Source organism: Podarcis muralis, chromosome 5 (assembly GCF_964188315.1).
Source record: "Podarcis muralis chromosome 5, rPodMur119.hap1.1, whole genome shotgun sequence".
Lineage (NCBI taxonomy): Eukaryota > Metazoa > Chordata > Lepidosauria > Squamata > Lacertidae > Podarcis > Podarcis muralis.
In genome coordinates, this window is record NC_135659.1 from 40,263,828 (window position 1) to 40,291,419 (window position 27,592).

Sequence of the window (27,592 nt, forward strand, 5' to 3'; positions counted from 1 at the left end):
GTCCCTGCACAGCAACTGAATTGATTGCTCTCTTTTTCTTGTTCAGGAAATACATACAATGCTCCATCAATTCCATGTCACCTGTTACCCTCACTGTGAACCAACCACCTAAAAACACAAATATGTCCTCCAAACAATATGTAAATCAAAAATGGAGGGACAGTTCTCAAGGTCTTCCTATACCCACAAGTCCCTCCACATCACACTACATAAAAGAAAAACATTAACTTATATAAAAAGATGTAAAATAAAGGAAAGAAAATGGACCACACAATTATTGTTATTACAAGAAAAAACATTGAACAGAGATAAACTTAGACTGATTCATTTTGTTTTTCTAAACATAATATATGATAGAAGGCAAAAATACCAAAATGTGTGGGCCAGTGTCCTGCCATTCCATTACAAATCTTATGAATGTGATAGCAACAGGTTAGAAAGAGCTGAGAACTTAAGGATTAATAACTGAAATTACTTTTCAAAAGGGAAAAAAATGGATGAAGCGTGCACACACACACTTTGCTTATTAGTGAGGATACCCATTTTTTCACATGTCTCAATCTTATATAAATGCAGCAGTAAAATTCAGAAATGATGCAGTCCTAATTAGATCTACTGTATAATGTGTAAATATTATGGCCAAAGAGATGTGAGTGTAACCTGAACACATCCACCATGTATGTATATCACTGGTGAACGAGTATGCTAAGGTAAAACTAATTTTCCTTGATGCATCGTATTAAAGATCAAAAGCAGACTAAGGGATACAACCGTAAGTAGAAGGCATGAACTAGTGTTGTCACAACCGTTCAAATATCTCCCACAGTTCTGCAACCCATTTATCCATCCCCCCACCCAGCCACCCCCCAGAAAGTAGGTCAAAAAGAAAAGCAAGGAAATAATCACAGCGCAGCTATAAGCAAAACAGTGCAAATTGCCCTGCTTTCCACTGAACTGTTAACCCTCCGTTATGATACCACACACTCACTTCACGGTTTGGGCAGAGTTTTTGTTCCAGAGATTGTTTGGTGCAAGTTCAGAGGATCACCCGCCCGCCCCCCAACCTCCAACCGTCGGGTGCTTCGCCTCAGCTGTCAGCACAGGGAACAGGCAGGCTAGTCTTAACCTGTCGCCCCCGAGAAGTCTCCTCGACAGGCACCTTGGCACCCCAAAGTTCACCGGTGCTGTTCTTCCTGTGGGTGCTCTGGCGGCGAAAAGGCGCCAGGAGTTTGTCCTCGCCAGCGCGAGCCAGAGAGCCTTGCATATGTGCAGCACGTTCCAGAAGCCAGAACACCGTCGGCAGGCAGGCGGGGAGGCATTTTGGTCTCCCTTTTGGGTGGCTTAAACTAATTTTAATAATATTTTTATATAAAAAACCCCTAAATTCCTCCTCCGCCCGTCTCCCCACCGCCACCCAGGTCATCTTTTGGTACCCCTCTGACGGGAAAGCGAGTGTGCTGCCCACCTCCCCGCACCGCCTAGGTAAACAACCCACGCCAGTTCCCACGGGTTTTTTTTGGTAAGGGCTGAGGGGCCAAAAGCGTTGCTGCACCACCTCGGCGTCCCTTGGCTACTCGCCTCCCCCCCCCCCCCGCCCGGGAGTATCTTACCTTTGCCGCTATCCTTCCTAGCGGAGGCGGCAGTGGCGGCGGCGGCGGCGGCGGCGGCGGCGCGCGCTCCCTCTCCGCCTGCCCGCCCCGCGCGCCCTGAAACGAGGCTCCCTCGCTGCTTCCGCCGGAGAGGCGAAAAGGCGCTTTCTTTTCTGCGCCTCCCGACTAGCGCTCGTTGTTGCTCCTCCACCTGATGCTCCCCCAGCAGCGCCCAGCAGCAGCAGCAGCAGCAGCAGCAGCAGCAGCCTCGGTCTCTCCTCGGCGGCGCCTCTTCGTGAGCAGCAGCGGCAACAGCGGCACCTAAGGCTGCCTTACAGCTCTGCCAGGCTGCCCGAAGCAGCGCGCTGAACGGCAACGTAACACAGTTGGTGTGTGTGTGAAGGAGGGGAGAGGGCGGGACACCACTTGTCGAGGCTGCTCTGCTCAGCCAGGCAGCTCCAGGCGCTGACAGACCCTCTCCAAGCACGCAAACACCAGTTGCGCCCTGGTCAGTGGGGACGGCAGAGAGCTCGCGTGGCTTTGGGAGGAAGGGGTGGGGGAAAGAAAGATTAAATCTCGGGCAGGAGGCTGAAAGATTAGCTTCAGAGATCCGTGGGGGCACAAATGATCCTCCACCCCTTCTTTAATGAGCAAGGGGCATACTAGCCGTCAGGCAAGGGAAGTCATAAAATGGGGCCTACACGGGATGTTATATATCGCAATGTAGTCTGCGCCGCTTTGTCAGACTTCAATACTTCAGTCCTTACAAGCTGCTTAGAAGTTTCTCAGATAAGAAGTGCTTCTCTGTGGCCATATTTGCCCAAACTGATACTTCACGGCACATGACACTCCTGTGTTTTTCTCATAAAATTTGCACACCGTCATTATTTGAACATTACCCATTTCCACCTGCAGTTTCCCACAAGGAGGTGGTCTTGTGAAAGAGAGGAGGTTTCTCTGTTTGCCCAAACCTGGAATAGCCTGTATTTGCTTTACATAGTACAGTATTTTGCATAGCACACATTTGCACAGTCGTTTCTTGCCACACAGAAATTGTTTTGCATGCACATATGTACTAAAGGTTTGAAACCAGATTGATTTCCTTATCTCGCCCCAAAAGCCCCGCAGTTTTGTACAGTATGCAACAATTCTTAACTGGATATTCTTTGTCCCTTTGTGTGACTACAGTTCCCAGGATTTATACTGATATGAGACAGAAACTGAATGAACATGTATTCCAGCTAGCAGTAAAAGAGGTAAGGCAAAGCTGCATAGGTCCAATCTCCTTCCACTCCTCCAAGAATGCTACTTTTATAAACCATTTCCGCAAGGGAGGAAGAGGGGCTGTTTGCACAACTGGCAAGGCTTGAGCAGGCCCTCTGCATAGGGCCACTGGTGGCCACCACACATGCTGACCTGGGCCTCCATCAGGCACTACCACCACCAGTTCTGCTCCTTAGTAGTGCTGCAGTTGCCAGTTACTCAGCCTATCCTGGACGGGATTACCTTATACTGTTTTGAGGGTGGAGGCCAGGGTATGCCATGTTATATCACCCAAAACATGGCTGGTGCAGACTGGAGCTGAGTGAGCCCTTGGCACTCATCGCAAAAGCTCCGGTGCCATCAAGTAAGCTCATTCAGGGTGAGTGGGTGAATCACTGGCAGTTCTGCGGCTGCAGCACTGCCTGTGGGAGCAAGAGTTGGTAGCCACTGATAGCAACAGTGGTGGGTAAGCATTGATAAAGGCTGGTTCAGTGGGGGAAACAGGGTACTGCCCCACCAACCTCAGTCCACCTTCAGCCAGCTTCCAGACTTACAACAAATCTGGGTGATGGAGCTGTTTGTCAGCTTCCTCATCCATTGTCTCAGAATCCAGCCACAGTGTACATTTAAAGCAGTACCATACCACTTTAAATAGTCACGGCTTCCTAGGAACTGTTGTTTGTTAGGGGTGCTGAGGGTTGTTTGGACACCCCTAGTCCCCTCAGAGAGTTATAATTCCCAGGATTCCCTGGGAAGAGGGATTGATTGTTAAACCACTGTGGCAAAAGATGTTGCGAGGTCTGTGGACTGAGCCTGCCATGATGTCAGTGAAGCAAGGCATGAGATTCTACAAGGACCTACTTCACTGAAAGACAATATGATTGCAACTTTCAAGTGATATTCACAGAAAAAAATCCTAAAGGGCCTTGTCCGTGGAATATAGAGGAATAATTACAAATATAGAATTCTCTATCTGAGCTGTGGATTGGGGATTATCTGATGTCTTTAATGGGAAACTGTGGTGAGAGTCCTAAGCAAAGGTGATCAAAGCCATCTGTTTGTTGTTGACAGAAGAGTGCCTCCCAGCGAGGATTGATGAAGAGGTGTTGTTTTTAGGAGTTTATACAATCAAACTGCTGTGAAACATGCTATGAAATTTTTTGCCACTTTAAGTTCTTATGCACCTTATAGCACAGTAGTATTAATTGCTATTTATTTTACAATGTATGATCAAGCTTCAAGGAACTATGAGCACAGTTCTTTTAGCCCCTATGAAAATTTGTTAATTTTTGTACAATTTGGTATAGTACTGCCATGCAGTGGCTGTTAGATATATTATTGTTGTCATGAGATTACATTAGGATGATCATTATATTTGTTATTAATTGATATGTTTTAACTGAAGGACAGTTTGTTTTATGATGATTTTAAGTGTTATTTATTTAACTTGAGTTATTTATTGATTTACTTATATTTGATATTGTAATGTTGTATTGATTTGCATTTCTGCTGTAAGCCACTTTAAGCATATTTATATGGCAGGAAGAAGCAAGAGATACAAACCCTTCTCCTTCTTGTTGCCCTCTCTCTCTTTGCTCTCTTCTTCAACCAACAGCGAAAGCAGACATGTCTCTTCTTGCTCCAGCTCCAGGCTCCAAATATAAGTATTTTGCCTGTATAGTTTTTACTGCTGCCTTTGCTGGGAACCAATGCAAGACTATTGAGTAAGTAAATCATATTTTAAACTTACTTTACAAGTTGTTGTTGTTGTTGTTGTTGTTTTGTTAAGTGAGGTAAGAAGGGGAAAGCCAGCTTACTTCGTTAGCTGGACCTGCTCAAAAGGCAGGTTTTGCAGCCTAATTCCCAAAGCTTCTATTTTGCTGCCCAGGATGAGATTTTAAAACCCTCTTTAACTTACGCACATGGGAGACTGAAGAGATAAATTGTAGTTAATATACCCTCTCATACTCATCAAACCAACCCCACACAAGTCAAATTTAACTTCCAATAGTAGTCCAATAGCAACCATTCTATGTGCGTCCAAAATTGATGCGCAGTTACACACTTGTTGCTGATGCAGAAGTTGCCCGAAAACAGGGCCAGGGCTGAACAGGGAAGGCTTATGTACACCCTCCCACCAGATGTCAAAGAGAACAACAACTACCAGACTTTTAAAAGACATCTGAAGGCAGCCCTGTTTAGGGACACTTTTAATGTTTGATGTATTACGATATTTTAATATTTTGTTGGAAGCTGCCCAAGAGTGGCTGGGGAAGCCCAGCCAGATGGGCGGTGTATAAATAAATTATTATTATTATTATTATTATTATTATTATTATTATTATTATTACTACGCTTCGCTGAAACACACAGGGATCAGGAATGGAACCCCTGTGCAAAATGGTTGCCGCTTGTATAAGAAAGAAGTCCTTAATTGCTAGCATGAAGAGGGATCTGAGAATCTCCTATTAATTTTTGAAAGCTGTTATTTTTTTGCTCTGCATTTCAGCAGCTCTTAAGATATCATAATGAAACCATGCATAACAATTCCTAAAGTCAAGAAACAGGGTTTCGTCTATGTTTTGATACAATTGGACACCATTTTGAATTAAGGTGGTGGACTGAAACTTAAAAACTGCACCGACTTTAACCACTGATTTTCCCCACCTTAGAATTCTGAGTAACGCTGGGTTTGAGGCTGCTAGTATCCTGAATAAGGAGAATAAAATGTTATTTGGGAAATTATTTTAAAACACCGCTCCTGTGGATACTCCCAGAGCAATCACTTGCCAGCAAGAGCAAAAAGCAACCATCCTTTCTGCACACTGATGGAACATCCATCATATCCTATGTTTGCTCAGGCTACACCACTCTGAAAAGGACAGATGATGCTACCAAGTCTGAGAGGGCCCTGGTCAAAGTGTCCTCTGCCCCCCTGCTGTGTTCCTGGTGCTACTTTCTCCACTGCAACACTGGTGACTTTGCTCCCACTCTGCTTAGCAGGTGGCGGTGGGAAGAGTTCTCTCTCTTATTATTTTGAAAAAAATATTTACACCCAGGGTTGGGTGGCTGGGCATGCTCAACAATAAAGTGCTGCTCAGTATTGGAGAATGAGGATGGTGGACAGGCCAGAACAGTGATGCTTGAAAAATAATTAAAGTAGCAGGTCCTGCGTTCATTAAAAAATAAATAAATGCATAATTAATATGACATGAAATATTCTGATGAAGACTGAAGCAATTATGTTGATGTGAACTGCCGTAGATTAAAAAAAACACAAAGCAGGTAGGGTGATGGCAATGCCACAGAAGCAACTTGTCATCAGGGCACAAAACACCTCTTCTGCCTCTGCAGAAGTTTAATTGGAAGCTACAAAGCAGACTCTTGCTAATTCTCCCATATTAATTAGGAACCCTGCTGTGGATTTTCAGATTATGCACATTAGTGAATAAACAAACAAGCTTGAATCATCATTACAATCCAGGAAGTCATGCTACAGAGAGCATTTTGTGCTCATTTGGGTTAGTGTCAATTAGTGTTGTTTATGGGGGAAATGTGCTTATATATTGGTAAATAGGCATTAGGGATGATTTTTTTTTTGTTTAAGTAATGGGCTCTCTAATCTCAGAATTTCAGTTGATGTAGTTTTTTGTAGCATTTTTGCAAACGGGATTTTATCCGTGTGTGTGTGTGTGTGTGTGTGTGTGTGTGTGTGTATCCCTAAGTAGACTGCACCCATTAGAATTGGAGGACTGTACATATATTCCACCACAGAATGGAGGGGCAAAACCCTCCATTCTGACAATCCCAGCTTTCATAATTATACAAAACAAGTTTTTAAGCCACGAAGAAGAGATTAAAGTCTGTGAGCAATGCTAAGGTGAAGTCTCCACATCTAGAGTGGGATTCAGTATTTTTAGTGAATGTAAGAACAAACAGCAAGCTATGTATAGTTAAGTAATTTTTGACTCTGAACAACTTGGAGATATCTTACTACCCTTTTCTTTTACTGGATCTTTTATGGGGGGAAATTGAATGTCACTGATCCTGGTATACAGGTGCTCAGAAAATTTCTATTACTCAGTAGTTTTTGTAAAGTGACTTTAATCAATGTAATATCCATTGCGTTTCTGCCACCCACATGTGTGCTGATATTCTCAAAGAGTTGGTAGGAAGTGTTATTAAAGCTGGAATGATTAAGCATGTGGAAAAAAATCAGTCTTGTAGAAGAAGGATCTTAATTGCTTCTGCAAAGAGGCATGCTGCTTCACTGCCAAAAAAGGCCCTCCAACTGCAGAGGGGGTGGAGAAACAAAAAAAGGACTTCTGAATTTGGAGAAAAGCAGAGGTATCATTGGCAGAGGTCTGAGTCCTAGGCTATGTCCATGCAATACATTTTAGGCGCATGGCTGGCCCCTCAAGCATCCTGAACTGTGTAGTTTGTTAAGGTTGCTGGAAATTAGAGTTCTTTGGGGAGTAAACTACAGTTACTAAGATTCTTTGTGGGACTGTGAGACATCACATGCTTAAAATGTATTATGAGGATGTGGCCTCATCTTTGGTGCTGGGCTCTGGAACTATTACTCGTTCCCCCTTTTAAACTTGTTTTTAAAATATCGACATGAAATCAATTTCATATCAAGTGACAGAAAATGCCGTGACCGAAGGGCTTTTCATTGTCTTTGCTATGTGCCCTACATCAGATAAATAGTTTAAAATAAAATAAGGAAATCTGATCAAAAGAGGATTTAGGGGTAAAAAAAATATTGTTCTGCAAATTGATAGACACACACAATTCAACATCAAGTTCAACTACAGAAGCTGGAAATTAAAACTGGAAGCTGAATGTTGCATTTCAGGCCTAGTTATAATTATTTATTTTGGCAACATGAAAAAATAATAATCATGCAACACAGGCTGTGCTCTCTTCACTGCCAATGCATTTTCTTTAATGTGAACAGACCTGAATATTTATAGTTTTATTGATGGTAATTCCTTTGTAGTACAAACCTAGCCCAGAACTTCTTTGTTATGCTGTTTGTAGAAACCTAAAACTTGGATTGTCTCAGATGTTGTGATTCAAAATGCATGTCTAAATAAAAAGGATTTTTATTTAGAAGTAAATGACTGAAAGGAGCATATTAAGACGGGCTCTGTTTTTCAGTACAAGTGAATCTTTGCAGTACTACAGCAGAATCTTTGCAGTGTAACCCCAATCCATGCACAGCGTGCTGCTGTTCAGGAGTCCAGGTGGCCTCAGGCAAGAGGCTTTCCTGCTGTTCTGGCTTCTTCAGAAGAGAGGTTTTCCTGTGAATGACAGTGGGGTAAGGTACGTGTCTGGAGAATGATGGGAAGCAGGCCCATGCAGAGCTTGTCTGAGGCCCAGGGTGGGAGTCTTGTTAGAATGAAGTTATAAACTCAAACAGTCTCTAGCAGGGTCCCCCTATTAGCTTAGCCTTCCGAGGCCTGGGACAAGTGTACCCAGCTGCCCCCCGCCCCTTTGCATGGGCTTGATGGGAAGAGTTCTTCCTCTTCTCCGTTCTTCTCTCCTGAAACATCCCGCTTTACCGCAAGTAGGTATGCGGGAGAATTTTCAATTCTGTATGCATTTAAAGGCAAACCTACTTAATTTACATTTTCTTTTTTTCTTTTTTGAATATTTTTAATTAAGAATTTCAACATAGCAATTTATCAAAAACTCATCATCCTCATCCCCCCCCCCCCGTTTTTCCCTCCCCAAGAAAAAAAAAAACCAACTTTCCCACCCCACCCCAGACTTTCCTCAGCTCCTCTCTCTGGTTTTTCAGCACATGTTATTCTCTGCATATTATAAAATTGTAAAGATCTTTAATTGATCTATCTATATGTTACCAATAAAAAGTTTGTGTATGTTTATTCAAAACCTGCCAAGGAGTCCAGTTCATTTTGTTGTTTCTTTAAGTGCTTTGTAAAAGGTTCCCATTCTTCTTTAAAGTCACAGTTGTCCTTATCACATAGTTTGCGTGTCAATTTTGCCAATTCCGCACAGTCCATCAGTTTCTCTTGCCACAGTTCTTTGGTCAGGATTTCTTCGTTCTTCCATCCTTGTGCTATTAAGACTCTTGCCACCGTTGTCACGTACATGAAGATGTTTTTCAATTTCCTTGGCAGGTCTTTTCCTACAATCCCTAACAAAAACGCTTCAGGCTTTTTTACAAATGTTAATTGGAACATTTTCTTCAACTCATTGTATATCATTTCCCATATTTTTTTAATTTTACTACAATCCCACCACACATGGTAAAATACTTAATTTCCATTTTCTGAAACTCTGCCAATTGAAGCCATTCTTCTAAATTGTCACTTCTCTGAATTTCGCAAGGCTCTTCTCCAGCCAGGGTATAACTTGCATATGCTCATGTAGGGTGGTCCAACTTTTCATACCAAGTGGGCTTCAAGAGTGCTTTGACATGGAACCACCCTGTGCTAGGATATAACTGCTTAAAAGTGCATAAGCTAGTAAAAATGAAAGATTCACCACTTCCAAAATGTAAGAAGGACAATTTTTTAAAATATCACAGGATTTGTTTTGCTAGCCCTAATTCCCATTCGCTTTCTGGATACCCTTATAAACTGTAAGAGGCATGAGGTCAATTCATTCTTTCCCCTCTTCCTCCATATATCTAGAGCACTCTTCAACAGTCATGCTTTATCCCAAAGAATCCTGATAACTATAGTTTATGGAGGGTGCTAAGAATTGTTGAGTGACTCCTCAGAGAGGAGAAAATTTCGTTCCTCTCTCACCTGCTTGCAACCATAGCATTAACTGATAGACTCACACAGGCTTTCCGAAATCTAGTTATTTTAGACACCTTTTTTCCTCTCTGCGATAGAGGACTTAGAGCTGTTGCTTATAGAAAACAGCAGAAAAACCCAGGAATTTAGTATGCCTGTGATTGGGCAGTTATGTACCCTCTAGGTCTGGGCAATGTCCAGGGCCGACAGTATATTGTAGGTGGGGCTTGCCTGCCAATTTTGTTTTTTAATAACAACTTTATGCTACGTACTGCCATACTTCTGCTGCTTGGTTTTTAATAGAATTTTGGCAGCTACCTCGTGTGTGTGTGCGTGTGTGTGTGTGTGTGTGTGTTGTTTCATATAAAACTTTCAGTCTCTGCCATTTTGACAGTATTTCAGATGGAGTAACTAATGGAATGTTTAGGAGTATAATAAACAAAATTATGGGCAAGATATTTATTTTACAGTAGATTTTCTCCCATACCATGAGAGAGAGAAGAAATTCCAAAATTCCAGTTCTTTCTCCTACTCATGAAATAGCTTTCGGTAATTAATTAATTAATTAATTAATCAATCAATCATTTACTCTATCTTCCCATTTATTTGTAACTCATATTCCCAAATATCTAATTCTTTGTTCATTTCTCCATGGTGTTTTGGTTATTCCTTGAACATCTTTTAAATTTTCATTCGAAACATTATAACGTAGCCACTGTGCTATCTTATAATTTATTTTATAGCCTGATATTTCACTGTAACTAGATAATAACCTTATGACTTATTTATAAGATTTCTGGGAGTGAGACACAGGGATTATATTAGTATCCAAAGAGCCATATTGGATCCTATGAATGTGTATGTTTTCTGTTATTGCGATAGCCCAAGGTTAAATGATCAGAAGGTCTGCGGTTTGAATCCCCGCAACAGGGTGAGCTCCCGTTGTTCGGTCCCTGCTCCTGCCCACCTAGCAGTTCGAAAGCACGTCAAAGTGCATGTAAATAAATAGGTACCACTCCAGCGGGAAGGTAAACGCCGTTTCTGTGTGCTACTCTGGTTCGCCAGAAGCGGCTTAGTCATGCTGGCCACATGACCTGGAAGCTGTACGTGGACAAACTCCGGCTCCCTTGGCCTATAGAGCGAGATGAGTGCGCAACCCCAGAGTCGTCCGTGACTGGACCTGACAGTCAGGGGTACCTTTACCTTTACGGATAAATGACAGTAGCAAAGAGCAGAGGGTATAAAGGGCATCCCTGTTTAGTTCCTCTAGATAAATTTCTTTACAAACTTATATACAACTACATTCTGAGGGGCTCCTATTAATATGTAGAAACATTTACCTTATTTTTGGGTTGTCCTCTTAAAAACTGATACGTATTCAATCACCTGTTAATTATCAAAGATACTGTAATGATACTAAGGACATCACATTTGTCTGCAATCTATTTGTTTCTTATTTATAGGACACCATTTTATATTACTGGGATGTAATTACAGTGCAACCAGTCAGGAGTATGGGAAGTACCTGTGAAAAATGTCAGTATTTTCAACATCTCAGTCCTATACACATTTACCTGAAAATAAGTTCCACTGAACTCCATAAGTAAACAACTAAGGATGCAGAAGAAATTTGATTCAGTTCACATTCAAAGGTGAATTTATCAAATTCACACTTTCTGAAATATTTGAACCAAAGCACAGCTATCCTTCAAAATTCACATATCCAAATTTCATGATACAGTTCTCATACAAACAGTGTTTAGAATTATGCACATATCAGGAGGAAGTGTGTGTAAAAATAAATATATTAGTCAAAATAATATACAAAAATACATTATATTGGAGAAATTCCCTGCACAAATCTGTACATTGGTTAAAATTGCATGGAAAATGTCTTTATGAGGGGAAGAGCTCATTAAAATGCAATGAATTTTCATAAGGTTTTTTTAATAAATAAATAAATCACAAATTGCTGCAGAAATGTGGAGAATTAGATTTAAGACTGTAGAAACTGAGGTAACCAAAATCAACCGATCCTTCCATCACTAACTGTGACAGCACTAAACCTGTTGTTAATGCTACTTGCTTGTAAATAAGGTATTGTTCAATCTTTCATTGCAATTAGAATTATTTCATTTTTAAGGCAAATATTTGAAACTGAGAAGTGCTTCAAATTCTGGCTTGCATTTCACCCCTATATTGAAATATTTTTGATGGCAACGAATTCCAGAAGAGCATCCATGTTATTCTGCTGCAACACAAATGGACAACAGTTCTGTCCTACAGGACTTTTTATTGTTTCTGCAATACTTTTGGTGCCTTGTGCATTAAAGGCATTGAAAGTAGCCTGGCTTTTTGTGTTTTTTAAAACTGTTGATTCCCGGATTTCGCCTCCACTAGACTATCATCTATGAAGAAACACTTATACCACCATTATCTCCAACTGTATTGAATTTGTAGCTCCACTCTAATGCAGTTATGGCCCTGCTAATGCAACCTTGCAAGAACAGATGTTTGGACCAGGATAGCTTCAAGGGTTTTTCATAATGTTCTTTTAGACAGGCTCCTGCCATTGATGAAGTCTGAAAAATGTTAGTTGTCAGAGACTGCGCTAGCAAAGCAGGATATATTACATATATTTGTAACCTTCAGAGGGTGTGCGTGGTTTCTGAGGGTGCAAAACCGAGGGAATCTGCGGGGTCACATAGGGTCCCCATCCACACTCAAAATCCTTCACCCTTTTTCAAAAATAATAATAACCCAGCTATAATTTCCAGTTCCCAGGACTCCAGTAGGCTGTTTGTGTGCTTTAAATGTGTAGTGTGTGTAGCCATGGTGGTACATGTAAGAGTTCTAGCAGTGGAGGGGAGTGACCACATGGTAGGCCCAATGTTGCAGGGAAGGAAACTGTTCTGACTGAAAGCCAGCTGTTCGGATTTGGGCAGAAAAAAGAGAAAGAGAGAGAGAGAGAAAGCAGCAAACTCCCATTTCAAGCTAGTAATGTGAAGAGCTAGTAATTTGAGTCAATGGTGCTGTCAGGACAGCACTCTGGAGCAGAAGTCAAGGGACTCACACAGCAGAATCAACAGCAATTGCAACAGGGCCTACTGAACCCCCATTCTGATGGAAGTGAAGTAAAACACAGGGACAGCTGTAAAGTCTGGGCCTACAAATTACTCAACAGCACCACAGAGTAGGGCACAATAGAAAGGGGATGACAGTGTTGCTCTTCTTTACTTAAGGAAGCTTCATTAGCAATTTAGAATCTTTGTTTCAGTGCCTCAAAAGTGTTACGTTTTGTTCCGAACTCTTGTGGTGGCGATCCGTAGCTCTCCATTCCCCCCCCCCCTCCCTGGCAGCACCAACCCCTATTAACTCTTCACATTTAATGTGGGGTGCAGATTCAATTCTCTGCTCTCTCGGGCACCTAAACAAATTGAGGCGATAGAACTCTCTTGAACTCTGCTGCTATTGGCGTTTACTGGGAGGGTGGAATGGATGGGAATTCTGACCAGAATCCCCTTTTGTCCTGGGTTGGGGGAAGCAAGGGGGAAGAAGGGATATACAGTACTGCACGTTCTCCCATACAGTGGTACCTCGGGTTAAGTACTTAATTCATTCTGGAGGTCTGTTCTTAACCTGAAACTGTTCTTAACCTGAGGTACCACTTTAGCTAATGGGGCCTGCCGCGCCGCCGGAGCAGGGTTTCTGTTCTCATCCTAAAGCAAAGTTCTTAACCTGAAGCACTATTTCTGGGTTAGCAGAGTCTGGAACCTGAAGTGTATGTAACCCGAGGTACCACTGTACTTGTTTTAATTCCAAACTTGCTGGCCACATTGAGGAGCTGCTACTGAGCTAGTCCAAGTTGGTACTGCACTGAAAAAAACTCTGAGGGTGAGATTCACTTCAGTAGATGCCCTGTGCAAGGACTCCCTGTTGCACAGTGGGACTTCCTCCCCTCCTTTCCCATCCCCTGGCCCCCCAAATTGGTTTGAGGGGGTTCAGGAGAACCTCCAGAACAGCACATGGGGGCAGGAGAGAAGGAATTATTCAATCTGGCAAGCTGAAAAGGTCTTACTGATGGAACGTTTAACATAGCACGGTGTTGAATTTCCTCCTTTATTTTAAAATATTTTCTTATTTGAGAAGAGTACCGTACCCTTAAGTCTTGCACTTGTACAAAAGTGGTCTCTTCATGCCCTGTAGGTTGTGGGGGATCTCCAACTCTGAGCCAACCACTGAATGGGAAGATGGATTTAGCGGAGGGAGAAATCTCTCCTTCAGCAATTGCTTATAGGCCCCCCCATATTTTTAAAGAAGCAGTTGACAATTTAAACCATTATGTAACTGCTTAGATTAAAAAGAAGGTGGAAAATTGCTTCCAAAGCACCCATGGCTCTTTAAGTGGGGCGAGGGGAAGGGTGAGCAACAAATTGAATCCATTATAGCATTATGCTCCACATTTAGCATTGTTATCGGAAGTCATTATGCTATTTGGATAACTGGTTTGAATTGGATCATTTGGATTTAAGGTGTACCTTGGTTCCCAGTTCATCCGGCATCATCTGGTTGTAACTTCAATTTGTGGCTGCGAAGGAAGGACTCAAGGTTTCTCTCCAAGTTGTTCAGGGTGGTATAAAAAAACGGATGCATTTGGATTTTGCCTGCAAAGGAAGATTATGGGCTCATCTAGACTTCCTTTCGTGCTGTGTTTCTAGGCACAGGTCCACGTTTTCAAGCTCCGTGTCTAAGAGTTTTCTTTCTTGTTTTTTGTCATGACACTTTCCCCAGGAAAGCCTGTGTTTTACCATTGAATTGGAGCCAAGCGCAGTCGGGTTTTCCAAGGATTGCCATTTGCTCTGATTCAGTGGTAAAATGTGGGTTTTTCCAGGGAAAGCACTAGGACGAGAAACAAGAACTGCTCAGACATGGAGCTTTAAAGCACGGGCCTGTGCCTGGAAAGCATGTCGCAAAAGGAAGTCTGCATGAGCCCTTAGAGTATACTTCTGATTCTTCCTTTTTACAGCCACCCTGTCTTGAACTTTCCCATGTCTGACATCATGTGGGTATGGCTTGCTAAAAATGGATTTGCAGGCCTGATTAGGCCAGAGGTTCTGCACCACTACACTAAATTGTGGTTTAGCATTATGTTCAAACAGATACATGATGTGGTCTCATCCGTGAATCACATGGGTTGGATGGCTGATCTTGTTACTTCCACTGCCAATATTGCCAAAGCAGACTGAACCCTGTGGAAGTTGCCCTCGTCACAATGCAGTGGGAAAATGAGGGCGTAAATCTCCCTTTCCCTCAAGGAACTGTGCAGACACATCGTGTTCTTTATTAAGGTGCCTCCACATAGTGAGTCATGGGCACTCGGATTCATGGCAGGTATCAAGAAGTGGCCTATGCTGGCCATATAGAGCCATTCACTCTGAGAACCTTGCCTTGTGTTACTGAGCAATAGTCACTTTATAATTTGAGATGAATCATAACATCAAGGCACACTGACTCTCGCAACAAGTACGTAAGACATTCACCGGTAATTTTGTTCTGTCCCTCCTCTCTCTTACAGAGCCCTTCTGTCTTTCATACTTGAAAGATGAACCAGGCTCTTCACCTCTGGGGTTGCTATCAAGAATGAACATCTAGCAAAATTGAGCCATCAGCCTTTCTGCCTTCAAGCGGTAGTGCATGTACTTTGCATGCAAAAAGTCCTAAGTTCAATCCCCATCGTGTCCAGGTATGTTCCATTCTGAAGAGTCCTGTTAGTCAACAGGCGCAGTACTGAGCTAGGTGGACCAGTGACATGACTCAGCATAAAGCATCTTCCTAAGTATCACTCATCACAAAGACATTTTGATGCCTTCTGAATAGTGGAGTATTTGATCTGGGCTGGTCTTTCTCAATAGTGTCTTCCTATGGAAATTAAAAGCAGGTTAATGAGTCAGGCAGATCAAGGTTTCCCAAGGAGCTGCTTTCAGCAGTTGATGCAGAGGAGGAGGCTGGGTAAGTGTTGATACTAAGCCTTCTTACATTTTAAGGCGTATATGAGTGGGTTACAAAACAAATTGCTAATCTAGGCTGAGACTTCACAGGGCTGGTTGTTCAAGAAATGCTGCCGCCTTCTTGGTATGTGGGCTGGAAATGTCCCCTGACTGAAACCCTGGAGAGCAGCTGCTGCCAATCAGTGTCAGCAACAATGAGATAGATCTGACTCAGTATAAGGCAATTTTCTATGTTCTTAATAAACTTTTTGAGCTATAATAGCAGAGGTGATGGTGATGGATGAATATTATGTGAGGGTTCTCTGCTCGCCTTTTATTTAGATGAGGTAGTCCAGGTTCACCCAGTTTGAAGTTTGATACTCCAACTACTTGCAACATGCTTCGTATCTCATCCTAACACTATTTTAACGAAGGGAACCTACATGAAGTATCATTTTCTAATAATTGCTCTCTTCCTCCCTCTGAAGTCTCCTTCTCTCTGTTATATTCATGCACACATTTTATGTGAGCTCTACTTAACCACGTAAATATGAAATGCCAGATAGAGTATATTACGTATTGCTTAAGCAGGCCTGGGATGAAATCTCTCGTTATTTGTGCCCCCTTATGCTGTTCATGTATGCATCTTTTGACCTTTTGTGGGTGGTGTTTTCCATTCCTTTTCCCTTTTTTGTGATACATGCACATACCCTCCAACTGATCAAAATAGGGATGCTTCTTTTTTGCCCCTGAGTTCTCGCAGGAGCTAGATAACTCAAGTGAGAGCGTTGGACCAAAAAGAGGGCATTCTGGGATAGAATCAGAAATCACGATGGCTTCTGTAATTCTGGGGTTTCTCACTTAAAACTGGACGTTTGAGGGATATGCATATGGCCACCCTGTGCATGTATGCAACTTTACACTGGAGTAAATAAAAGTTTAAATATGAACATTTAGTACCGAATCAAGCTTGCCAGCCTACTGATTTTAGCTGGCTAGGCATATACCTTACTGTATATGTATGTGACCTAACAATGGTATAACAGTTTTGCTTACAATTTATTGAACAAAAGCATACCTGAAAATGTTATGAATAGTTCCATGAAACGTCACAAGCTAGTAGACCTGTTCTGACAATGCATACTCTTTAAGCAAACTGCATGATTTTAAAAACTACTTACTTCCAAGTATGAATGCTCAGCACTATAGCCCTAAGGGATACTGTCTACAAAACAAACAAACAAACAAAAAACGAAGGGAGGAAGACAAACTGTGATCTCTATGGAAGGTAAATTTTCTTAAAAATAGACTATTAAGGGTATAATCCTATATTTTGGGAGTAAGCCACATAACATTCTGAGTAAACATGCATAGTATTGTGCCTTAAGATATTTATGTTCTTTAGAAAATTAAAGCCTCCTTTTCTCCCAGTTGTAAACCTGTGTCTCAACTGTATCAGTTCTATGGGACATTCCCCCCCCCCACCTCCCGCAAAAACAATCCTTTAAATAGAAAACCTGCTGGGCTAAAACCTTTCTCTTTTTGTGTATGTATATGTGTGTGTTTAGGGATTTAAAAATATATACCATTTGTGTGTTTGAAGGAACATTATGATATGCAAGTTCCCTGCTGTAGTCTGCAACACACTAATAGGGATGCCCAACACTGCAGTCCAATACATTTCTATGCAGAAATAAGTTCATGGGGCTTATCCAGGTAAGTGGGTACAGAATTGCAGCCTTAATCAGCCAGTGCATATACTGTAGTTTCACACAAACATTAATTCTCTTTTTCCTGTGCCTTATTTAAAAAACTGAAGTTGTTTCCATTATCATCTAAATATAATGGGTTTCCTTACTAAATGAAGGCAAGTAGAAATTCAAACTTGCTTTAGAGTCCACAAGATGGCAGGCTACTGCAGCATAAACCTTTGAGCTTAACGGGCAGGGGGAGAGAAGCTTTTTAGTTTGAAATTCAGAGGCAAGATAAATGCTACTTCAGATTTTAAAAAAATTCTTAAGTGACTTTTGTATTGGAAGGAAGCCTTCTATCATTCGACCAAGGTATTCTTTTTAAAAAGAATGTAAAGCTCCAGCTGAGAGATAAAACACATTTTGCTTTTTGTCCTGAGCACTGTATCTAATACCTGCTGTTAGTATGAGCTATGCCATTACAGAAATGTCACCACTTCCTTAAAGAACTTTGGGGGGGGGGGGATGGGAGCAAGGAATGGCCAAAGGAACAGCACACATGCCAGAAGAGAAGGTTAAAATACACACCATCAACTAAGTCCTTTTTGTAGCCTAGGTAGTTGAACATAAGACTACAGGATCCCTGTTGGATCAGAACAAAGGTCCAATTAGTCCAGAATTCTGTTTCCGTTGTGGCCAAGTGGGAAAGGCTATGGGAAACCCACAAACAGGGCATGAATGCAAAAGCCCTCTCCTGTTTGCATTTCCCTGCAACTGGTATTCAGAGGCCCACTGCCTCAGAGACATTGTATAACTATTGCAGTCACTGATTTCTTTATCCTCCATGAATTTATCTAAGCTCTTCTAAAAGCCATTTAAGTTGGTGGCCCTCACTGCATCTTGTGGCAGTGAATTCCATGGTTTAACTGTGCCCTAAATCCAGATGACATTCAGAATATAAGAAGAGCCTGCTGGATAAGGCCAGTGGCCCATCTTAGTCCAGCATCCTGTTCTCACAGTGGCCAACCTATGGGAATCCAGGAAACAGGACCTGAATTCAACAGCACTCTCCTGAGGCTTCCAGCCACTGGTATTGAGAAGCATATCTTTGAGAATGGAGATAGAACAAAGCCATGAATTTGTCTGTCCCGAATCTTTCAATAAAAGGTTCAGAGAATGTACTGAATCTGGCAGGAGGCTGACTTTCACAGTAAGGTCTTCACATGTGGCCTCTTGACATGTAAGCGGATCACTGGAAAGAGTGTCTGGAGATGTAAGGTACAACTGGGTGGTGTTTTTCTCTAACATTCAAATGATCTCATTCAGCGCAAATGAGCCCAATAAAGCTCAAGTGCAGGTATTTTGTCTCTTGGCATGGCAGGAGACGCACATCTACAGCAGTCATGTATCTTCCTGCAAGTTTCACTTCAGATCTTACAAATAGGCACTGCTGGTCTGTGTATGAGAAACTGCACATCTAGCTGGCATTGCTTCTGTAATGTCTGCAAATTATCTTTGGCACACACCCCTTTTCACCATGTTGGGTCATTTGCAAGTCTTTGTGAACTTTGCCCTCTAAAACTAACCGCTATGTTATGGTTTGAAAGATCTTTATTATTATTCTTTTTGCCAAGAATTGATAAAGAGTCAAGAACCACTGATCTTGGCAGGGGCTGACAATTCCCATTTGGCTCCTTTGAAACATATATTTGCTCCTGAAATATGTAAGGAAGCCAGAGGTTTTTAATGAGCTTGGAGGTTAGCATCGCAGGACAACCCAACTGGGTCAATAGGCCTTCAAGGCAGTTCACGGTCTGTGTGTATGCAAGGACAGAGAAACCACGTGCCACACCACCACTAAGTGTGCATTGTGATGGTGGGTGGGGGAGAGACATGTACATAGATTGCTGCAATCCTTCCAGTTCAAGAAAGGCATGAAACAATCACAGGAATTGTCCATAATATACATACAAACTTGCCCTGGTCGTTGTTGGCATCTGTCTGTCTTGGGAGACAATGGAGGAGTACGCCTTTGGGGATGTAGTCATGTTACATCATGTTAGGGAGGAGGGTGCACACACACACACACACATAAATGTGCCCCTTGCTGTATTTGCACATGGACAAACAATAGAAGACTTATACCTGCTGCTCATGTAAAACCTTGCATTCATAACAAAGCTCCGGGAAATTAAGATACTTCCAAACCAGAATCTCCCATCAAGGTGCTAATCTTTTACTTCATCCCTACTTCATAACAACTGCATTTCAATTTTGAATGTAATGAGTCACTTCAAGTGTAAATTCATTTCAGTGTCTTACCGGGGGGGGGGGGGGGGGACATGGCTTAGCCTTGAGCCAAGGGGCTAATTCTCATAAATTGTTTTCAATGTCCAGGGCTTAGCTTCAAAACATATGAGGGAAAAATACAGACTCATGTTCATATTGTTTTTCCTCACTATTGAATGAACCGGAAAACCTTCCTTCTTGTGAGTACATGACAGACTGTGTAATGACTAAGCAAACCTGAGTTCTGTCACCTGTCAGTTTTACTAATTATGCATTAAGCTACCATAAAGAGAGTTAAAAACATATATTGTAGCAGGGGGTGGTTGAAGTAACCATGCCAGCTAGTCTATCTAACTAAGCTGGTGAGATTTCGCTGTTTCTGACCCCCAAATATAGTATCAGGTTTTGCATGGTGCCTGACACAAAACCCAATGAACAAGCCTTTTGAAAGGGCATGGGGGTGAGCAGGCCCGAACAGAGGCAGCGGGTAGGGGAGCCAATTGGCATGGGCCTATGATTTTCAGGAGGCCTACTCTGAGTCCCTCTGGTAGGATATTGTAAAGAGAGTCAAGGTACAACATATTAATATTTTAAAGAAGATACATAAAACATTAATACAAGATAAAATATAGATAAGTAAAAGCAGAAATGGGGCCTTTATTTCCCATCTGGCCTGGGCCTGTTACCAGCTTTGCATGGCCCAGGGTGAGGGCACAAATGTTCTCTACCCAATAAGCTCTTTCCAGCCGTGGGTGAGAAGGTACCAAAAGGGTGCCAATGAAGCATCAGAATAAAAATCCTGAAATGTCCTTCACAGAAAGCAATCAACATTAGACCACTCTTTTTGAAGCCATTTCTTGGATAAATAACACTGATGGCTCTGTTAATGCTTTTGGCCTCTGCTATTTTGATCTGCGGAAGACAAAATGCATGAACACTGTGAGATTTTGACCAGCTTCGGCCCATCTGAAGCTGATACAGGCTCGTCTTATCTTGAGCCCAAGCAGAGTAGTCCACACAGCAGAAGGATAAGCAGTATGTGCCACATTCTTAACTTTATTTCCACTCTGTGCTGAGAGAATGCAAACATGCATCTTGCCTCTGTGAGAGCAGAGAAGCAACCCCCTCTCGACACAAAGAACACCGAGAGAAAACTGAAAAACAGGGAACCAGTGTACGTCACATCCAGTCTCCCATTCCCGTGGGAATCCAACAGTAACTCTGACTGTAGAATGCAAAGCAATGTCTTGTGACTGCAGTTGCTGCTCAGTGAGGGAAATAGAAACCAACAAACACATGGTGTGCCAGTGAGGGAGGTCCTGACCCTGAACTACTTAGTGGCACAACTATAGCAGCACGACCTGCAAAAGTTGATCATGTTGGCAGCAGCACACAGGAGGTTTCATCCTGATAACCATAGTTTTTACACAAATAGAAACTTCTTTGAGGGGGAAGATTAGATGCAAAGAATCAGTCTGGAAAGAAAATTGGCTGCCCTTTATTTTTATGCATATAGATTTGGGTGAAAACAGTTGTTTATGAAATCAGGATTTGGAGACCCTGAGTCTCATCCAGCTCTAGTTGCACACAACTGAGTGGAACAATTAGTGGCTCTGGACAAGTTGCACACATATTGATTTTAATGCTTAATAGTACCTCTTAGCATATTGTCAGGTACATTGATCTTAATAGATATGTGTACATCACTAAATGTCTCATCACTTCCTCATTAAGTAGCTAAATGTGTGTGAACCTTCTGCTGAAAAGTGATCTGCCTGAGAGTTCACCCAAAGGGCTGTTGGTGGAGTTTTATTTGTGCTGGTAGTGTAGTATATCCAGCCCACCACTAAACGCTGCAGTCACCAAACATATATGTGTGATTACCTAAGGAGGAAAAGCAAGTGGAAATCCCTCCCCTGCAAGCCAGTGGGCACAGTATCTAACAACAGCCATGTTATTTTAGCACCCGAGGCAGAAAATCCCACAGGTACCTTTGTTGACTGACAGGCCTACTTGTCATTATTCGCAGGACTCAAGCATTAAGGAAAGAAGACTCTGCCTTCTTCAAAAGGTAATCTGAACATCCATTTCAAATCATTATTAACCATTTCAGTTTGGCTTTCTATTTGCTTTTCCATGCATTCGAAAAGTGCTGAAGTTTTCTTGTAATTCGTTATACAGAGAATGGCTTTGCTGCTATAAAACAAAAGCACTCAGATTGTTAAATTTGCCATCATCTTTCTCGCAGCTGAGAGCTGGAACCATGGGTGGGAGTTTTGCTGTCAAGGCAGGCTGAGCCCACCCACCCACCCACTCTTTCTGCAGATATTTGGATGATATTTTAACCTTTAAAGCTAAGTTGCTAAGTTACATTGTTTGAAAAGAGGTAGCCTTTCTGTTTCTGTTGTTGTTGTTTTTCTAACTAGGGCACTAAAAAGAGGTTCACATTTCTCAGGTGTGCAGCTTCTCATGCCACAACTCTGCCTGAGTGAGGAAAGACTTCACCTGATGAATGAATGCCTGACTTTTGCGAGCTCTGAAAGAGGCTGAAACTGTTCCTCTCTTTTTGGGAACACACCTTTAATTAAAGAACACGTATAATTGCTGGAATTTAACCCTAATGCATTCTGAGCTTGCATTTACCTTATGGTGTTGGAAAAGAGGCTAGAGCTAATGAAAAACAGGTGCATATGAATTTATCGCAAATCAAGGGGCCTTATGCACTCAATTAACAGCTCTAGTGGAGGGATAGGAAAGCATTTTCCAGCCACTATTTTTGTTGATTTCTGGGCAATATGGCGGGGGTGGGGGGCAGGCACATGCCACTGGTGAGTAGGGCGAGAGAGAGAGAAAGTGGATAGAGCAAGTAATGTGAATTTTAGCTTGGCTAATTTCTACACACACTCACATACCCATCTCTGTAAAGCATTAACAGAATTATGGACGACATGCCAGCCAGGCACAAACACCCAAAAAGGATGCATGAAAATGAATGTAGCCTGGCGCGAGTTCTGAAGGTAAGATGGAGAGGATCAGAGGGCCAACTTGGCACCCAGATCTGAGGTTCCCCATCAATTCAAAGAGTTGAGGATTTCAGTGGCATTTAAGAAGGTAAATGGTTTCTGGATTGCTCCCAATGTCTTTAGTCAGTTGCATTCTATAGCTGTTGCTCTCTGCTACCACTGGGTACCCCATGGTAACAGAAGCATTAGAATCTGATACTATGCAGCAAGCGTCCTGTCTTAGAAATGTCTGATCAACTACTATAAGTGTATTGGGAATGTCACCATTGTGCTGTTGGTGGATGTGGGGTTCACCGAAAGGCAAGTGACATGTGGCAAAAATATGTAAATATGTTCTACATAAGATCGTAAATATGTAGCCGCTTGAAACCTTCTAATTGCTGCAAGCTTGGGCATCACTGCTCTTGCCCCATATTGTGGTCACTGAATTTCTTCACTGGGCTCCATTTTGCAACTCTCCAGACGCTTTGCATCCCAAAAGTTAAACAAAGATTCTACACACAGAAGAGTACAAGGATGTTATTAAAATACAACCTCAACAGTAAACATTTTATTCACAAAAATAAATACAAAAGTACTCTGGCAAGTATTTTAAAGCATGAGCTCAAGAGATACCCCACAACTAAGAAATCGTGGTTCAAAGCCCAATTCAAGCCACAGTTTCGGCAGGAACAAAAACCCATAACATTTTTACACTCAAATACCAAGGATAGTCAGACAGAATGGCGTGAGAGGTTAACAAACCATAATTCTACAGACATACAAAAGCAATGTGGTACTTATGCCACTCACAGGCCACAATTTGAAAAATATAGTTAGATTATCTATCATATAATCATATCTAGCTGCAAATGACCCGTAATAGTGAATAGCATATGTGAATTCAATCTGATTTATTTTCTTGAAGGTTAACAGAAATGACTCATGGATGTATGGATGTTCCACCTGGATGTGTATTCAAGTGTAACCTGGATAAATAATTTATCACTCAGCAAAACTTAAAACTATACTACCAAAGTTGTAAGAATCAACCCTGTTTTGCACTTAGCAGTGGCTGAGGTATATTGATAGGAAGGTGTTGGTTAAAAACTACCATTAGCACCTGTCCTGGATTCTTCCTGAACAAAAGCTATAAGTGCAGGTTTATGTGCAATTTGGGCACAGTACTACCCAATAACATGTGTCAGCATGCACTATGCTATAGAGTCTGTGGGCAGGAGCCACTAATTCTGATGGGGTTCTCCTTGTCAACAGAAGGTATGTTACTCCTTCTGACTTTACCTTCACATCCCTCTGTTCCTACAGCACCATGTGCTAATGAACAGGCCTGCTGTTTCAGGTTTTATAAGTAATCAGCTAATACAGCTTGCTACTTTATCACCTGAAAAAGTGTTGTAAGCTATGCTCCACGTTCATATAAACATATCACTCCTCTAATACATATCTGATACACAATGTGCGCATCACACACACTGTTGTTGAAAGTACTGGGAAGCTATTCATATGTTGCTCTCCAGGGCCAGTGTTCCACCAATTTAAATGACAAGAGTAAGAATCAAAGGATAATACCTGTATAGATAGACCTGCATGGGCTTTGCTCACAGTGTGGCATTTAGCAGGTTGTAGGAGCTAGGATCATTTTGACCGCAACTGGGATCATTTTGACAGCAAAATGTACGAAACGTCCTCTTACCAGCTCTGCTGCTAGAGCAATCCACAATGGTATGCAGTAAGCAAGGGTGATGCACAGAGCAGAGGTACCTGATGAGGAAATAGCTGTCATTGACTAAAACAAACCAGCTATGGCTATTAGCTATGGGTGAGGGCACTCCTTCTCCCCAGCTCACTTCCACTGAGGACTGGGTGGAAACTATGCTTCACCTATGGTGGTTAGCAAAGTGGTTCACCTATGGTGGTTACGAAGTGGGCCAATTTTGGCTGCCTGAGTACCTGCAATTGTCTTTATGACATCAGAGTGCAACATGTAGTGCATGCAAGAGCAGTAACCAGAAACATGAGAGTATTGGGGGTGGGGGGTGAGGAGGTAGCATACAAAGACTGCAAGTGATTGTCTTTGGGTCAGGATGTCCTCTGCTTTTTCAGGACAGGACTTTGTCATGGATATCTTTGCATTCTTCCTATTATGTAGATCCCAAACATTTTCCCTAAGCTTAGTTGCGGCGAGGGGGAATAGTGCTGTGGAGAATCTGCCAGTGATGTTCTGTTTACAATGAGAAAGGACCAGTGCTGGGATTGTGTATAAGGCCTCGTTTTCTATTCCTAGCATAGCCTGGCTAAAACAGCTTCATGTAACAGATCAATAAAGGCTTTTGCTCAAAACCATGAAAGGTGCTGCCTGCCAGAATAGGCAGCCCTGGGCTAAATGAATCAATGACATGAACATATAATATAGACCCTTATATTTTGGCAGAACAGTGTAAAGTAGAAATAGCATCAGTATAATGCTTAAAATTCCCCAACCCCACCCCTCCGGTGTCTTTTTCATCTTTGTATGGATAAACAGGGGAATATCAAGGGAGGACGTGTTCAGATAACACTTCTAATCATATGTCCAGTGTTTATATAACAGGAAAGAATTTGGGCAAAAAGCTGTGCATCTTGACCAAATTTACTGTGAGCATCAATACATGTACATCAGCCAAAGCAAATTTGGTTCTGCCTACCTAATTGTATCTCCCTCTTGGGACCTAGAGGAACATTTTACTGGTGACCTACATACATTCTAGTTCTTAGAATTTCCAGATATTCTACAATAAGTGGACTAGGATAATGATAAAAACTTGCATGATGCAAATTCCTTGTCTTTTTATATTGGTCCATGAAGGTAAAAAGTATTCATATTTATTGGAACTGTTTATTTTCATGTCCTCTTGAATGTCCCAGGGCAATTCCGACTGGTGAGGCTGTATTTTGTTATTCACCTCCACCGCTCTCCAGGCAATTTGAACACTGAGATTTTACAAGTCTCATTACAGTGCTCTAAAGTAATGGAAATGCTGAGAAAACAGGCCATAGATTGAAGAATCACAAAAAGCAATCGTAAAATGAAGCATTATATAAGAGTTGCCCAGGCTTCTAATCTTCACTGTCGAAGGCCTTATTCCTAGGCATCATTAGTGTTAGCTACAGTAATTACTAAAGATTAGGCTGGGGCATAGATAGAACAGAGCAGATGGTAGATGCAGAATATGCAGATGTTGCCTCTTTTATAGGAGTTTATAGGAGTGCAAGACTGAATGTCATTTTGAGATTTTAATAGCAATTCTTGATAGTATATATATGCACTCTGCTTGTCTATGTCACTGAAACTAAGACAAAGAATAAAGCTCCTGAAAACTTGGGAAATTTCTCTTCGTTAGTTGCAGTTAAAAACATGAACCTATTTTTTTATAACTACTTAAAGAGCAGCAACTACCCGTGATTTTGCCTAGAATTGTGTGTATACTTAGAAGTGGGTCACTACATCCTCCTAACCTGGATTTCAGAGTACGACAATTAGCTAAGCAGTATGAACAAACAGTAAGGCACAGCATTCAGAGTTCAGAGGCACAGCAAATAGAAAAGTTAAGGTGCTAATCAAGATTAGAGCTATGGTGAAAGAGCTGAGTGTTTGTTTGTTTTGTTTGTTTTGTTTGTTTTTTGCCTTGCTAACTCATTGTGGTAATGCTTCTTGCTTACAAAACCAACAAGAGTTTTCCCGTACATTCAAATACACCAGCAGGCCACTGATAAAACCCAACACACAATTCCTCCAGGGCTGATTTTGTTCCATGTACATTCATTAGACAGGTAGCAACTGTGGGTTCAGCTTCAGAAATTATGTAATAGATTTCAGTCTGCAGTGCTTTTGATACCTAAAGTTAAGCTGAATGGTGAAATAGTTACAAATTATTGCTTTTTCTTACTTGGAAAGCTGTGGCTTGGTCCTGTTACCAGAATCTTTGAAATGGACTAGGGTTGCTAGCATCAATTAATTAAATATATATTTAAAAACACACACACAAATGATGACTGGTTGGGGTAGCTATGGTAAAAGTCAATAAATTTGCTATCTCTTTGAATGCCTGTTCACAGTGCTGTCATATAAATGGGTTTTTCGGCTGTTTTGGAAAGTGGGAACACTTTTGTGGTTGTGGCAAAATTGTAACTTGCCACAATCAAATGAAAGCTTTGAAAACCCCTGTTGACCTGGGATATTGGAGACCTGGACATTTGTGAGACCAATTCAGTCCACCAAAATCCATGGAAGAAGCATGACTCTTCTAAGCCAATTCCAATGAGTTATCTGCCCACCTAGAACAATACCTAGAGCATTTGTTCCCACCCTGCTTTGCGTGGGCAGAGATGCATCACTTCTCTAAAATTCTCTGCTGAAGAGCAACATTGGAATTGGAACACAGCCTATGCTACCTTTGTATCAGCTCCAATTCTAAACTCATTACTAGTGAGTGAGTCTCATTGGGCACACTGAGACTTAACCTTTGAGCACACACAAACTTAGGCTTGCGCTGTCAATTTTCTATCCAAATTATGAAGGAAGGCATGCTGGTGTTTGAAGATCCATTGCTGAAGGCAACAGTGTCTTACTCACTGACAAATCCACTTAAAAAACAAAACAATGTTAGAACTTGATAGCCCTGTCCCTGTTACACTGGGTAAATGGATGAAAAATATCTTTGAAGATTTTAATCAGAGACTGGGCATATGCAAGTGTTGGCACTCATATACTCTTCAGGCATCCCCTCCATGCAATGTGGTCCGAGTCATCATGATTACAGGTGTTGCTCAAGCATATCCATGTTAACAGATTGGCACTGATCCCAAAAGACAGGACAAGCTTTTATACTAATCTTTAGTGTCGAGAGATTATATTTTAGGAATATGCTTGCACAATGCCACATCTAGTTGTTTAAGACAGCACACACACACACACACACACACACACACACACACACA

At 41.8% G+C, this 27,592-nt stretch overlaps 1 protein-coding gene and 1 long non-coding RNA gene across 4 annotated transcripts in view; one reads left to right on the top strand and one right to left on the bottom strand.

The window, feature by feature from the left end:
- Window positions 1-1,831, bottom strand: part of PDE4B (phosphodiesterase 4B) — a 253,577-nt gene extending 251,746 nt beyond the window's left edge. Inside the window, exon 1 of the mRNA XM_028733175.2 lies at window positions 1,611-1,831. The gene's annotated coding sequence lies outside the window, so the exon portion shown is untranslated. The remainder of the gene's footprint in view (window positions 1-1,610) is intronic.
- A 7-nt stretch (window positions 1,832-1,838) lies between these two features.
- LOC114598886 (uncharacterized) overlaps window positions 1,839-27,592 on the top strand; it is a 51,818-nt gene continuing 26,064 nt past the window's right edge. The window contains exons 1-6 of one of the 3 annotated variants that reach the window (XR_013392902.1): window positions 1,839-1,978; window positions 2,778-2,845; window positions 4,468-4,576; window positions 15,201-15,368; window positions 21,622-21,663; window positions 22,019-22,369. This is a non-coding gene — a long non-coding RNA (uncharacterized LOC114598886). The other 2 variants (XR_013392901.1, XR_013392903.1) reach the window with 2 other exon arrangements.